Genomic DNA, 15,667 nt, shown 5'->3' with positions numbered 1-15,667 from the left:
TCCTGGCAGACTTTCTCTTGGCAGCTTTGATGAGATAAATTGCAGTGGTGAAGAGGCCCACGTGGCCAGGAACTGGGGGTTGCTTCTAGTCAACAGTCAGTAAGTAATTGAGGCCCTCAGTACTGCAACAATTATTCATGCCAATAACCATGTAAATAAGCTTGAAACGGAATCCTTCCCCATTGAGCTTTCGGTTGAGACCCCAGCCCTAACCAACATCTTGGTTATAACCACATGAGAGATCATGAAGCAGAGGACCAAGCTAATATACATCTGTATTTCTGACCCACAGAAACTATATTGTTGTAAGTTGCTAAGTTTTGGGCCAATTTGTTTTACACAGGAATAGATAACTAGCATACTAAGAGTTCCTTAACTATGAAGAATGCGATGAGTCACAAACAAGTCATTCTTTCCTCAATACAATAAGAATACATATAATTATAAAAATTCAGACTTCATGACCCCTGACTAGAAGAGAGATTTTTAGTCTTTTTTAAAGTGCTAAAGAGAAGAAGAACTAAAGAGCCTTTTGCTGAAAGTGAAAGAGGAGAGTGAAAAAGTTGGCTTAAAACTCAACGTTCAGTAAACTAAGATCATGGCATCTGTTCCCATCACTTCATGGGAAATAGATGGGGAAACAATGGAAACAGTGACAGACTATTTTTTGGGGCTCCAAAATCACTGCAGATGGTGACTGCAGCCATAAAATTAAAAGATGTTGCTCCTTGGAAGGAATGTTAGGACCAACCCAGCATATTAAAAAACAGAGACATTACTTTGCCAACAAAGGTCTATCTAGTAAAAGCTATGGTTTTTCCAGTGGTCATGTATGGATGTGAGAATTGGACTATAAAGAAAGCTGACTGCTGAAGAATTGATGCCTTTTAACTGTGGTGTTAGAGAAGACTCTTGAGAGTCCTTTGGACTGCAAGGAGATCCAACCAGTCTATCCTGAAGGAAATCAGTCCTGAATATTCTTTGGAAGGACTGATGTTGAAGCTGAAACTCCCAACACTTTGGCCACCTGATGTGAAGAACTGACTCATTTGAAAAGCCCCTGATGCTGGGAAGGATTGAGGGTGGGAGGAGAAGGGGATGACAGAGGATGGGATGGTTGGATGGCATCACCAACACAATGGACATGAGTTTGAGTAAGCTCTGGGAGTTGGTGATGGAAAAGGAGGCTGGGACTGTCTGTCGGACATGACTCAGTGACTGAACTGAACTGAAAGTGTTAACAGTAAGAGATCTCAGAGGTGATCTGGGTAATGTTTCTCTAGTATTACATAGAAAACAGAACTATTGAATTTTCCTCTAAAATTGGTTTTGCTCCCAGTATTCTTTATTTTTGAAAGCCCCTGGCACTCAGCCCATAAACCTGAAAGATCAGAAATTTAGGAGTTAGGCTTGATTCCCTTCTCTTGTGTGTGTCTTCAGCAACCTCCTCTTATGCATGCCTTTGACTGTGTAGATCACAGTAAACTGTGGAAAATTCTGAAAGAGATGGGAATACCAGACCACCTGGCCTGTCTCTTGAGAAACCTATATGCAGGTCAGGAAGCAACAGTTAGAACTGGACGTGGAACAACAGAATGGTTCCAAATAGGAAAAGGAGTACGTCAAGGCTGTATATTGTCACCCTGCTTATTTAACTTATATGCAGAGTATATCATGAGAGACGCTGGACTGGAAGAAGCACAAGCTGGAATCAAGATTGCCGGGAGAAATATCAATAACCTCAGATATGCAGATGACACCACCCTTATGGCAGAAAGTGAAGAGGAACTAAAGAGCCTCTTGATGAAAGTGAAAGAGGAGAGTGAAAAAGTTGGCTGAAAGCTCAACATTCAGAAAACTAAGATCATGGCATCTGGTCCCGTCACTTCATGGGAAATAGATGGGGAGACAGTGGAAACAGTGTCAGACTTTATTTTTTGGGACTCCAAAATCACTGCAGAGGGTGATTTCAGCCATGAAATTAAAAGACAGTTACTCCTTGGAAGGAAACTTATGACCAACTTAGACAGCATATTAAAAAGCAGAGACATTACTTTGCCAACAAAAGTTCGTCTAGTGAAAGCTATGGTTTTTCCAGTGGTCATGTATGGATGTGAGAGTTGGACTATGAAGAAAGCTGAGCACTGAAGAATTGATGCTTTTGAACTGTGGTGTTGGAGAAGACTCTTGAGAGTCCTTTGGACTGCAAGGAGATCCAACCAGTCCATCCTGAAGGAGATCAGTCCTGGGTGTTCATTGGAAGGACTGATGCTGAAGCTGAAACTCCAATACTTTGGCCACCTCATGTGAAGAGCTGACTCATTGGAAAAGTCCCTGATGCTGGGAGGGATTTGCGGGCAGGAGGAGAAGCGGATGACAGAGGATGAGATGGCTGGATGGCATCGCCGACTCGATGGACATGGGTTTGAGTAGACTCCAGAAGTTGGTGATGGACAGGGAGGCCTGGCGTGCTGCAATTCATGGGGTCACAAAAGAGTCGGGTACGACTGAGCGACTGAACTGAACTGATGCATGCATGCTCAGTCACTCAGTCATGTCTGACTCTTTGCGACCCCATGGACTCTAGCCCTCCAGGCTCCTCTGTGCATGGTATTTCCCAGGCAAGATACTGAAGTGGGTTGTCATTTCCTACTTCAGGGGATATTCCTGACCCAGGGATCAAACCCAATGCAGGAGTATTGGCAGGTGGATTCTTTATCACTGAGTCCCTCCTCTTTACTACTGAGTACCTCCACCTAAATAACACATCACCACCAAGTCTACTAATTCTGAGTCTAAAATATGCCTTAAATCTGCCTACCTTTTCCCATTGCCACCACACTGATGTAATTTATCTTGTTCCTCACATGAAACTGCTACCAAGTGAGAGCTGTTTAATACTTCTCCTCCTATCTCCCCAAAGATGTGCTGCGTTAATGACCAGAATCTGTGAATATGTTACCACACATGGCAAAAGGGAGTTTGCCAATGTAATTAAGGTTACAGATCATCAGATGTTTACGTTTCCTGGATTATCTGGATGGGCCCACCCTAATCACATGTGTCCTTAAAGGCAAAGAATATTTCTTGGCTGAGTCAGAGAGATGTAATGGAAGAAAAAGGAGGAGATTTGAAGAATGAGAAAGACTCAACCCATCACTGCTGACTTTGAAGACAGAGAAAGGGGGCCCCAAACCAAGGAGTGTGTGTGGCTTCTAGACGCAGAGAATGCCTGAGCTTACAGGGACAGGAGAGCAGGGACACCTCTACAGCCACAGGGAGCTGAATTCTGCCAACAACCTAAGTGGGTAAGAAACTGATTCTCCCCTTGAGCCTCCAGAAAAGAATGCAGTCCTGGTGAGTGTAGCTTAGTGAGACACGTCAGACATCAGACCTGCAGAACTGTAGACTAGTAAATTTGTTTTGTTTCACCCACTGAGTCCGTGATAGTTTATTCTAGCAGCACTTGAAAACCAATACAGCTTCTCTGAATTCCTCCTAAGTATTCTTCTAGCTGTTAAAACTCTTCTTCACAGGATAGCCAGAATGAACTTAGAAAACAAAAAACTAACAAGTTTTAGGACTTCTCTGGTGGTCCGGTGGTTAAGATTCTGTGCTCCCAATGCAGGGGACCCAGGTTTGATCCCTGGTTAGGGAACTAGATCCCACATTGCCACAATGAAAAGATCCTGCATGCTGCAACTAAAGATTCCATGTGTTGCAACCAAGATTGAAGATCCTGAGTGCTGCAACTAAGACCTGGTGCAGTCAAATAAATTAAAAAAATATATATAGTTTTTTTGTTTTGTTTGTTAGTCGCTCAGTTGTGTCCGACTCTTTGCGACCCTATGAACTGTATGTAGCCTGTGAGGCTTCTCTGTTCATGGAATTCTCCAGGCAAAAATACTGGAGTGGATTGCCATTCCCTTCTCCAGAGGATCTTCCTGACCCAGAGATCGAACCCTGATGATCTGCATCGCAGGCAGATTTTTTCATATTTTAAAAAACAAAACGAAATTTTGTCAGGTGACTTCCCAGTTGAAACGCCTTCCCATTGTGCTTAGAATAAACTCTAAGCTCTGTTCTGTGACCAGGAAGCCCCGCATGCCCAGTCTCTCCAGTCCTGAAGTCAGGCCTCCTCCTCAATCTCACTGGCCTTTTGATTCTCTGAACTTGTTAAGCACAAGTGGTCACAAGTGTGAACTTGTTCACACCCTGGGATTTTCACAGATGCTTCATGCTCTTCACATGCAGTCTCCTCATTCTTCAGAGAGATTCTTAAATGATGCTAATAATATTTAATGATATTAGAGAGGCCAAAGTGGCTTTTTCTCACTATTCCATTTAAATATGCTCCATTTTTCTTTATTTTACGTTTAAAAAACTATTTATTTCCTTCTTAGTACTCTTCTTGACACAAAACCATGTTTGTTTATTTTTTGCATATTTATTGTCTGTTCTCTCAAACTCTAGACTCCAGGGGAACAAGGATGGTGTTTATTTTTGTATTCTCAATACCCACTGTGCTGTCTAGCACATACTAGATGCTCAATAAGTAGTTTTATGAGTAAATAAATGGATATTGCTTCCATGAGATGTTTGTAGACACTTTTTCAGGGAAATGGTTTTAGAGTCAAACAGGTTTGGGAAATTCAAAATTAAACACAGTTAAATAGATCTTTTTACTGCTAGATTTTGCTGAGGCTTTAATTTGCAAGCACATTATCCATTGTTAATGCATCATTAGTCTCTAAATGGGAGCAACTGTTTGTAGCTTTTCTCCTATTGATTTGACCTGGAATTTCTTTTGCTTGGGGCATCTCTTAGGACAGGTATTCTGTGAATGTCATTTGGCAAATGCCAATGTATTTCAAGATCCCCACTTTCTTTTTTGGGTGTGCACCATGCAGCATGTGGGATCTTAGTTCCCCAACCAGGGATCAAACCTGCGCCCCCTGCTTTGGAAGTGTGACATTTTAACCACAGGATCAGGGAAGTCCCAAGATCATCACTTTCTAGACAGGGAAACTGTGGCCTAGGAAGATTGTCTGACTTGTCTAGGTTTAATCTGTGAGTTTTTGTAGCAATCAGGGCTTTCATGAAAGTCTACATTTTTAAGAATGTCTGTAGCATCTTTAAACAATTAGCTGAATCAATAGGGAAAGTATTGGTTTAGAGTGAAAATTATAGACGAGAGTTAGAGCAGACTATATCAAGAAATTTGGCCTTCTTTGGAAATTGCCATTTTTTGATAAAATGCCACAACAGAGGAAAAGTTATTCAGATCCCATAATTTAAAATTTAAAAATGCTACCACACCCCTTAAACCATGCCCAGATCAAAACAAAAATTCATGCAGTCTAGATTGCTGTAGCTGCCCAGGATAGGAAGAAATCAGGCAAGGTCTGACTTTTATTTACTTCCCTGATTGCTATGTTCTTGTGGAAATTTTTGTGTGGGAATTCTGAGAGTGTCTGAGAGTAGAATCCAGATGTTCACTTTCAATAGAGGGAATGAGTTGAGTGTTTAAGTGCCTGGCGTTGGAATCCTACAGCTGTGGGCGAGAGACCTCCCTCCATGTCTTACTACCTGTCACATGTAGTACCTTATGCCAAACTACTCCAAGCCTCTCTTTTCTGCAAACAGAAATAATGTTAATTCCATCTCATAGAATTGTGAAGATGAGATGATGCATGTAAAGAGCTCAGCACATTGCCTGGCCCCAACAAACACTTGTAAATGTGAATTCGTATTTTTAGGAGAAAGCTGTTGATGAGCGTTTGTGGGATTTTTGAAAATACTGAGATAGGTTTCACAGTTGCTCACTGTTGTCCATTGATTGATTCAAGGTCTCCTTGTTAAGACTGTGGAATTTGCAAACCATGGCCTCTGCCTTGGTTTTGAAAAATACCAGATAAGAAACAATAGAGTCCACATAAACTTTCCATCTAGTTCACTTCCTGATCACTTAGTATTTTGCCTGTAAATGTTGAGTAAGATTGTTGGATCTAACGCAGCATAAACACACACTGGTCATGATTTAATGATAAGCAGCATAGTTAACACCTTGTATCACTAAGGAGTTGTTTTTTAGCTTTGCTAGGGCAGATACAGAGTGCCTTTATCAGGGCTTAGAGTAGTCTTCTTCCTAAGGCATGCTCTTTCTAGGGTCTGTCAAATGCTCAGAGTGTCTAGTGAGGTCCTTCTACTTTGGCAGATTGAAACTTGAGGATTTCCAAATCTTGTGGGAACTGTGGTAGTTGTTCAGCCCATAGGTCCCTATAGTTGTTCTTTCCCTGTCTTTGTGGAGTTTTGTTCTGTGCATCTGTTGCCTAGTGTTCAGCCAAAGATTCAAGAGGGCCCCTGTGCAGATTTCTGGAACTCCTTTTATTTCTTTATAGCACTTTTTTCAAGTTGGAATTGTGTTTTTGTACAAACAAATTACCCAGTCCCTTTCTGTCTAGTACCATGCCACGTGAATTCCAGCTGCCTCAGTGGCCACGAACTCTGATCTGTTTCCTCCCACTCACACTGAGATCTACAAAGTACTTCCAGGCTCACCTTGTTCATTTCTCACCTTTCAGGGATCAGATTTTGCCTGTTGTCCAACATCTGAAAACAGTTATTTCATATGTCTCGTCAAGTTTAATAATTTTAAGAGGAAAAGTTTCTCTGTGGTGACCAGAAGCGTGAGTCAGTCTGTTGTGTCTGACTCTTTGTGACCCCATAGACTGTAGCCTGCCTCTGTCCATGGGATTTTCCAGGCAAGAATACTGGAGTGGGTTGCCATTTTCTTCTCCAGGTGGCCAGAAGTGGAAGTCCTTTTCCATTTTTAGTCCTCATTACTTTACCACAGGATCTCTACAATGAAGAATCTCACCTCAGTGCTGTAGTGGTGAGAGATTTACTTTCACACCATACACTTTTATCAAGTTTCTCTTATGACTAAGGGTCTGAGCAGGACAGGTGTTGGGTGTGGATCAGAAAATCAGTCTGTCATCGAGAACAGAACAAATTTAACTCATCAGTAACTGAAGGAGTACATGTAGCTGTGTGCTTGATATATTTTAAGATTCCAGATCATATAGATGATAGCCTATATGATGGGTTCATTTCTGAACTCTTTTCTAATAAACCTTTTTTTTTCTAATAAACCTTTATATAAAACAACTTCCTGATTATATTGGTGGTAATTGGAATCATTGTAATCTATGCTTATTTCCATGCTCTAAAGCTAGAAAGGCTTGAATCTATCAGAAAAGGACCGGGCTTTCCTATGAACAAAGAACCTTCAAGGCCCAGAGTCTTATAAGAAGGCTTATTTTCTTTAGTCGTCATAAGCATACTAATTATAATGAAATAAGCTAATAATATGGGGCTTCCCTGGTGGCTCAGTTGGTCAAGAATCCCGCTGCAATGCAGGAACCACCTGCAATGCAGGAGACCAGGGTTTGATCCTTGGGTCTTGGAGATTCTCTGGAGAAGGAAATGGCAACCCACTCCAGTATTCTTGCTTAGAAAATTGCATGGACAGAGGAGCCTGGTGGGCTACATTCCATAGGGTCACAAGAATCGGACACAACTTAGTGACTAAACCAACCAATCAACAAAGCTAATAATATATTTCTATGCCAGTTTCTTCATGTATTAACTTGAGTGAGACAATCACATATTGATATCTTTCATAAAGATGTATCAACAGGAATGGGCTCTTTCTTCCCATTGTATGACTAGGTAAAGAAAAATGCAATAAAATATGATTTAAAGGGCCTGGAGGCTTTCAGTCAGTCTTTTTGCTTAATATATAAAAAATAATATAAAAATTGAAAAAAACTCAAGAAAAATAATTAGTTTGTTTTTCTTCTTGGTAGGCGGTAGGGACCCACTGGTGAGAAGATGTTCATTAGTAGGTTTTTGCTGCAAAGAATGTTTGCTGGCATCAGTGTAGAATGTTTATCTTTGCTTGCAAGTGATATTGCCTATATCATGAATAACTATGAGGAAAACACGAAAGGAAAATTCCTAAATTTAAATTTGCGTATATATTGCAGTTCTATGTTTCAAGTGTCTAATGCCTATTAATTCAAATGCCATGATTTTCATTTCTTCTCCATGATCATTTTGACTTGGATGAGTTTGGAAAAGCATTTGCAAGAAGATAAAATATCTTTGTTTTATGACTGGTCTGTGGGTCTACTGACTCTAGCTTTCTTAGGGCCTTGAACTTTGAGAATTTCCTATCTATTTGTAACTTCAAATAATCTTTAAAAAGGAAACTGCTTTGATGTTTGCCTTTTCATTCTTTTGAGCGTGTAGCTTTCTTATGCTAATTGTCTATATAGTAATGTGCAATCATCTAATGAAGACGATGGAGTAGTTGGCATTATCCTCCTTTTACAGAGGAAGAATCAGAGGTATGGAAGGATTTTGGGATTTGCCCATCGTCACCCATGGACAATTAAGTGTCCTGATCAGAACTGGGACTAAAGAGTGGGTCTAGTAGAATGAGGACTGGTTGAATAGGAGGAAAAGACTTAATTGTAGTTCTTTCCCTGTCCTCAATTTAGGCTAATTTCTTATCTGAGCCTTATTTTCCTCATTTATAAAATACTGGGATAGGATAGGCAAGCTCCCAGGGCCTTTCAGCTCTGACATGTTATGGTCATTTGACTCCCTTTGACTTTTCTCCCAGAGTACATTGCTTCCTTTGGCTTTTATCTGTAAATACCTGGATCATGTTTGATTTGCTTTTCTCCACTCTGCCTGTGCCCCAGTGATACACCTTTTTTTTTTTTGACTGTAAGTAGTTTTTCTGAAGAGCTTAAAAGAAAAAAACATTTAGTCATCTAGCCTGTGTTAACTGTGTGATTTAGAAGCTGTCTGGTGGACTGTCTCATTACTCTTTTAATATTTTACTATTGTAATATATGGTATTTTTATTACAAATTTACCTTTATGTAGTTCAACTAAAGTATGGGAAAAGCCATCACTGTATTTTCAGATATGGTCACCTGCAAATCCCTAAGTATTCACCATTGTTTTCATTACTAATCACTTTTGTTGATCATGGGTCTCATACTAGCCTGATTATAATGTAGCAAGGGAAGGTAATCAATAAGTTACCTTCCTTACAAAGATGAGGCTAGCACAGAAAACTAAAGAATGGTTATTTCCATGCTGTTTTTTATACTCCTGAACTTAAGGACATTAAGTTGAAGTATTTCAAGATAAAATATGTGCTTCAAAGTCTTCAAAGTAATTTAAAAATATAATTGTGAAATAATGAAGAACTGCTAAGACTATTGGACCTTTCGGCTAGGTTATGAAATGCATACCAGAGTTTGGCTCTTTTGGAGCCCACTTCCGGACTTTTCTGTGACTGATAAGTCTCTACTTTGCTATTAAAATTGTGATTTTCAGTTTCAGACAGTTGAGCCATAAATTGCTGAGACCTGGGATAAATGGCCAATTATATTAGAACAAATGTCTATTGTTTTATTTGGGGAAGGGGAGAGTTCACTGTACTACTTACTTAGAGTGATTATTTCAAATTTTCCTCCTGAAGGAAAAGTCCATGCCATATTTGTGGAAATGGTTAAGTGACCACAGGAACGAAGAATTTGGGGATGATTTAGTGCAGATCATCTTGCAGGTTTCCCGGCATGTGCATTTTAAACAGTCCTATGTTGTGTCCAAGTTTGCCAAAGTGTAATCTGTGAGCAATTGAGGCAAAATCAAAATCAGAAACCTAGGAGAGTAATATTGTTTTGGAATTGTTAAGCAAAAGACCTTGGTTTGGGTTGTTACGTCTGGAACCATAATGTCACATATGGCATACATCACTTGAAGTTTATTATTTTAACCTTTAGGCCTCCTTGTTGAAAATTTAGGCTATTCAGTGCCTTGCATCCTGGTATAAGCATTTCTCTTCTATTGTATGTGAGTCTGTGCCAGCTACATGGTGAGCATGGTGAAACCATAGCTTGGATGACTAGAAGGGCCCTTCTGTGCTTCGACCCTTTACTGGAACTGCCAAACCCAATAGGTTCGAGGGGGTGCTTAAAAATGAAGGCATGGCACCAGGTAATTGAAACCATTCCCTACACATCTGGGGAAAAACCCAATCTGGCCACACTCTCTGCTGAAAAAGAAATCATCCCACGCTATTGCCAGGAGTTGCAGGAAAGTAAAAGTGGTGTCATTTTACGTTTACAGAAGCATTTAGCATTTTCTCGGACAGACTCAAAAGCTTGTGGTTACAAAGTGTGAAATTCTTATTAAAATTCCTCATGAAATCAACAGAACCCATATCTGGCAATTGTTCCAAGACCTCCTTTCTTTCCATTTGTACATTGTGGGAGTTATCCCACTGATCCATTCTCTTCTCCATAGCAAACAAACCTACCCCACTTTCCCATTCATTTGCTAACTTGTCCTAGTCAGGAAAATTTTAATTTGTCATTCATGGTAGGTTCACCCTAAATGCCATGGCCGCCTTCATGTTGGCAAAAGGCAGATTGTCCTCTGGGATTAAGAAGCAGTGAATTTTTTTTTTTTTTTTTTTTTTTTTTTAATATTATTTTATTAGTTGGAGGCCAATCACTTTACAACATTTCAGTGGGTTTTGTCATACATTGACATGAATCAGCCATATAGTTACATGTATTCCCCATCCCGATCCCCCCTCCCACCTCCCTCCCCACCCGACTCCTCAGGGAGAAGCAGTGAATTTTTAATGGTTGTGTCCCCAAAAGAAGAGATAGGTATGATGACGAGGAGTGTGTGTTTTGCTTTTAAATCTAAATAAAGATTTACGGATTCAGAATTTGATATCCTTGTGCAGAATTGTGAACCGTCCACATGCAGTCCAAAGTTACTTGCCAGCAATGGATTTATATGTCCTGCAACATTTCATGTCACTTTCAGTGATAATAGTAATATGACATTCTACTGTTTCTGAGCTTCTTTCACTATCATGGTTATTCTTACAGTAATAGCTTATGGGACAGATGGGGTAAGAATTATTTCTTCCACTTTGAAAATGAAGATCCTGAGGCTCAGAAAAGTTAATAGCTTACTCAAGATCACACAGCTTGTGAAAATAGGACTTAGCTGCCAAACAGGTCTTCTCTCTTTGAATCCTATGTTCTTTCCATTAGCATGTGGTACCTCTTATGTTTCTTACATCTTCTCACCAAAGAAAATTTTATTTTGGACAAGTTTTCAAAGCAGTTTTGATGGACTGTGTTCAAATGCTATTTACATGGAACTGACAGCATGGAAATGTGCGATTTCTCAATCAGGGTGGTGCTTGTTATCTTGGAGTCCTGGAACCATCGAGGCTCAGTGTGAAACGGTTTCATCCTTCTCTATTTGTCTAAGCACAATAATTTGCTTGTTCTTCTGCTCTTGTACATCTTTCTATTTTATAATATAGGTAGTCGTGTATCTGTATATTTCTAAATCTCAAATGTAAGCTCCTGATGCCCGGTTATCATCATATTCATCTTTGTATGCTTCATTGAACTTTTTTTCAGTGCCTTGCATGACATAAATTCTCAGTGAATATTTAGTAAAAAGAATCAAAGATGAGATCACAGGGTTTTAAGAGTCCAGATGTACTTCTGTGTACCATTTATGTCAGTCCTGCCCAGTATAACTTTCTGCAGTGATGGAAGTGTTTCATATTTGAGCTGTCCAACACAAGAGCCATTAGTGGCCAATGTGATTCGGGAACAGAATTTTTTAATTAGTTTAAAGTAATTTAAATAGCTGCATGTGGCTGATGGTTACCGTATTAGACAGCGTAGTTCTAAATTTTCATGTATTTGAATGTTGTTGGATCTCTCAAATCTGACTGTATTTAGGTCCCTCCATATGTACAGGTGATTTTCACTATGTTTTTGGTGGGGTTGCAGAGCCAGTAAGGTGCTGAAGGATGCAAAGAGACTTTCTCTTGCCCCTGAGCTGAGGTCCTCCATGCCCTTTGAGCCTCCCCCCCTCCCCTCCCTGTCCTGGAGTGTTTTCTGGAAAGTGGGTGTGACTTGTCTCTTGGAGTTGCAAAGTGTTGGAATGGGCTGAAGGAGATGACGGTGGGGATTTCTCAGTTCTTGAGGGTCAATGATATTTTGTCTGGATCTGTAGGAAAGAAAATGTCCATCATTTCCAAAAAAAAGCAAGTCTGTAGTCAGAAGAAAGAGGAGGGTAGGCAGCTAACATTTGTCCAACAGATTTCCTCATACACAGTCTGGGTGGTGCTCCACTTGGGCTAGGAATCTTTAGACTTTGCCTCTCCTTAACACAGAAGTCTGTATACATCACCCGTAACCATTAAGTTCTGCATTTCTTCTCGTTGTGAAACTTAAATTCCTGCTCTGAAGATGTCAGCTAGGAATTAATAGAAAAATCTCCCCCCATCGCCCTTCCCCGGCAGTAGCAGAAACTGCCCAGGAAGAGAGAGATGCTGTTCATGCAGGGTGGACCCTTTTGATCTCCCTGACTTCTAAGAACCCCCATTCCTCATCCTGCGGCTTCAGCTAACTGCTCTGGAGGAGGCAAAAGGTTAAACACAGAGAGAGGCAGGAGTGAAATGGCAGCCAAACGGGAGAGCCCAAGTGGGCCATTGAGTAGGTATCTATGTGTTATGATGTGATTCTGGTGACGAGTCCTTTCTCAGGATGTAAACAGGGTTATAAAAGCAGAGTTTTGAGATCTCTGTGCTCTGTTAGAAGTAAAACAAATATTTAGGAAATGGCAATAGGTGCGTTGTTAGTGGCTACTATCAGTGAATCCTAAGTTTCAGAATTAAAGCTTGAGATTTGAGGACTGGCATCATTATCTGTGAAAGGACTCAAGAGCAGCTATTGAGATTCAAAAAGCAGGACCTGCCCTGAAGTGCTTACTAGCTAAGGCTGGCAAAACCAGTAGATATTAATATTCTGTATTGTGTATGAAACTGGCACTGAAAACTGTTTTTCCTTTTAAAAATATGTTCAGATTAACATTGTAACTTTTTTCCTTTTTCTGGTGGAGGTGGGAGGTAAGCATTATCTGTCCCTTCAGGCATAAGACAAAAGCAAATCACAGACAGGGAAGTGACCTGGCTAAGCTCTCAGAGCAGTCATTCTCTCTCTACATTGGCACTTGAACAGGGAACTTCAAACCCAGCAGCCACCAAGCTGGCCTTGCTCCTCAGGAGTAAGACGACAGCGCCAATCTCTCAGCAGATGTAAAGCATGTTGTGAATATAGAATACATAAGTAAATGTGCGGAGGAGGGAAAGAGACGGTCTGGTAAAGCCGAGGGAGAGAAGACAAATTACCTGGATTCGGTTCTGATTCGCTGACCTTTTTTAAAATAAGCTTTTGGTTTTGAAATAATTTTAAATGTATAGAAAAGCTGCAAAGATAATACAGATGGTTCCCATATAAATGTCATCGTTTCCCCTGATATGAGCAGTTTATATTTGATTTCTTTAATTTTGCAGTCATTGTGAATGCATGCATGCTTGTGCGCTCAGTCTCTCAGTTGTGTCCGACTCTTTGCCACCCCATGGACCTTCCAGGCTCTTCTGTCCATAGACTTCTCCAGGCAAGAATACTGGAGTGGTTTGCCAGTATCCAGGGGATCTTCCCTACTCAGGGATCGAACCTGTTCCCCCTAAATGCATGAGTACCCCTTAAATAGAGCCTTGTCTACAAGCGGGTTTGTTTCTATCACCTTCCTATAACATTTTCCAAAAATTTACTGCCAAGGGAGAATAACCTACATATCTGCTGCTGCTGAGTCACTTCAGTCGTGTCCGACTCTGTGTTACCCCAAAGACGGCAGCCCACCAGGCTCCCCTGTCCCTGGGATTCTCCAGGCAAGAGTACTGGGGTGGGTTGCCATTGCCTTCTCTGTACATATCTGATAAGGATTCAGTAGTTGAACACTAAAATTGCTATCATAAAGTCACTGGAGAGTTTTACCCACAGCTACCATTGCTAGGAAAGGAGAAGGAAGAGAAGAAAGAAGAATATTTGATAGCATAGCAGGAGAAATAACTTTCAAATAAAAGGAGAGCCTTTTCTGGTAACTTTCATCCCAGAAGGCACTTCTTTCTCTCAGGAACCACTGAGGCTTTGTAGCCATGTTGCAATGACAGACAATTTTGCAAAGAGCATTTATGAAATAAACATCAAAGAAGATATGCATTTCCCCAAATCCTTGGATTTGTTGAACTATAAATAGAAACAGAATTAACCAAGACTAGAAAAATGTGGTTGATGGTGGAGGTTCAGGAGGGAGGAGCTTTGGGTGTACCTATGGCTGATTCTTGTTGATGTTTGACAGAAAACCACAAGATTCTGTAAAGCAATTATCCTTCAATTAAAAAATAGTGGCAAAAAAAGTTAAAAAATTTGGTTGATAGTGATGCTCCACTTTCAAGTTAGGACTCTGAGCAATTGCAGACTGAGTGAGGAATTTCTATGATGCTTACAAGGAGGTGAATCATAGATCAGTGGAGGATATGGAAGTATGTGGGACCCAAGAAGATCAGAGTGCTGCAGAGAAGTGCCACTGATGAAAAGTACACGGGAAGGTCCCAGCCTGGGTTTCTCCATCATTCAGTGAGGAGCAGCTGACACTATGTACTGAACTAGTACAACAATTATATTTGTTTATTTTTTGAGTTCCTTAAATTTGCATTTATGCTTAAGCAAAAAACTGTGCAAGAAAGGATATGACATTTCTAATATTTGAGCATTTTTATCCCTCAAACTGGGACTTCCATATTGTTCCCCCTAATGCCTAGTAAATTAAAACCAGTTAATTAAAAGATTTTTCACTTGGTTTCACTTTATGTTTTTGTTGTTTTTTTTGAACTTGAGAGTAAAGAACAGTTAGTTGAGCTAGAAAAATCCAACTGATGTTTGCTATGAGAATACCTAGAATAGGTAGACAGATGAGCAGACCCTTTGACAAAATGCAGTCTTCCTGTGTGTCAGACATTGATATTAATTTTATATTTTCTTCCCAGGAATTAAATTGGTTGTGTGTATTTAGATTTATGAATTTTACAGATTTAGTAGTATGCACCATTTCCCCTACCTCCAGGGTCTAAGAAAGTATATCTGAAAAAATAATTACTTATCATTATATTTAATTTTCAACCATAAGGTGGCATCACATCACATGTTATGTCAAAGAAGCCAACTGTTTTTCTGTTACTGAAATGACTAATGCTTTGCACATGCCTTTAACTTTTGGATGTAACATATTGTTGAATTTTGAAGTTTAGAAGTAAATATTGGAAGCTGGCATCTTCACATAGGAGTTTAGCATTTTTGTCCTTTTATTTGATCTTTTTATATTATGTCTGAGAAGTTAGTAATAGAATAAGCTATTACTATATTAGCTAATACTGTGTTTTTCCTCATTAAAATATGTAAGGCAGTTTCTTGCATATATAGAAGCTTCTCAAAAATATTCACTGCATGATTAAATTAAAATATTCCTTTAATAGGCCTTACCCTCAGGAATTCATTTTCTCATTTGTCAAGTTGAATTTACAGCACACTTTTATTGCTATGACCCATTTCTTACCAGAATAAGAAGCTTATTTTCATGAAGAAGCTAAACCCAACTGAACACATTTAATTTCCCTACTACCCTTTAAAAACAC

At 39.9% G+C, this 15,667-nt stretch overlaps 1 long non-coding RNA gene and 1 pseudogene across 1 annotated transcript in view; one reads left to right on the top strand and one right to left on the bottom strand.

The window, feature by feature from the left end:
* Window positions 1–15,667, top strand: part of LOC136171000 (uncharacterized) — a 196,553-nt gene that overhangs the window by 63,385 nt on the left and 117,501 nt on the right. The window lies entirely within an intron of this gene.
* The window catches only part of LOC136170494 (ubiquilin-4 pseudogene), a 35,085-nt pseudogene that overhangs the window by 1,809 nt on the left and 17,609 nt on the right, over window positions 1–15,667 (bottom strand).

The sequence above is a fragment of the Muntiacus reevesi genome, chromosome 6 (genome assembly GCF_963930625.1).
Source record: "Muntiacus reevesi chromosome 6, mMunRee1.1, whole genome shotgun sequence".
NCBI classification, from domain to species: domain Eukaryota; kingdom Metazoa; phylum Chordata; class Mammalia; order Artiodactyla; family Cervidae; genus Muntiacus; species Muntiacus reevesi.
This window is presented reverse-complemented; position numbering and strand designations above follow the sequence as displayed.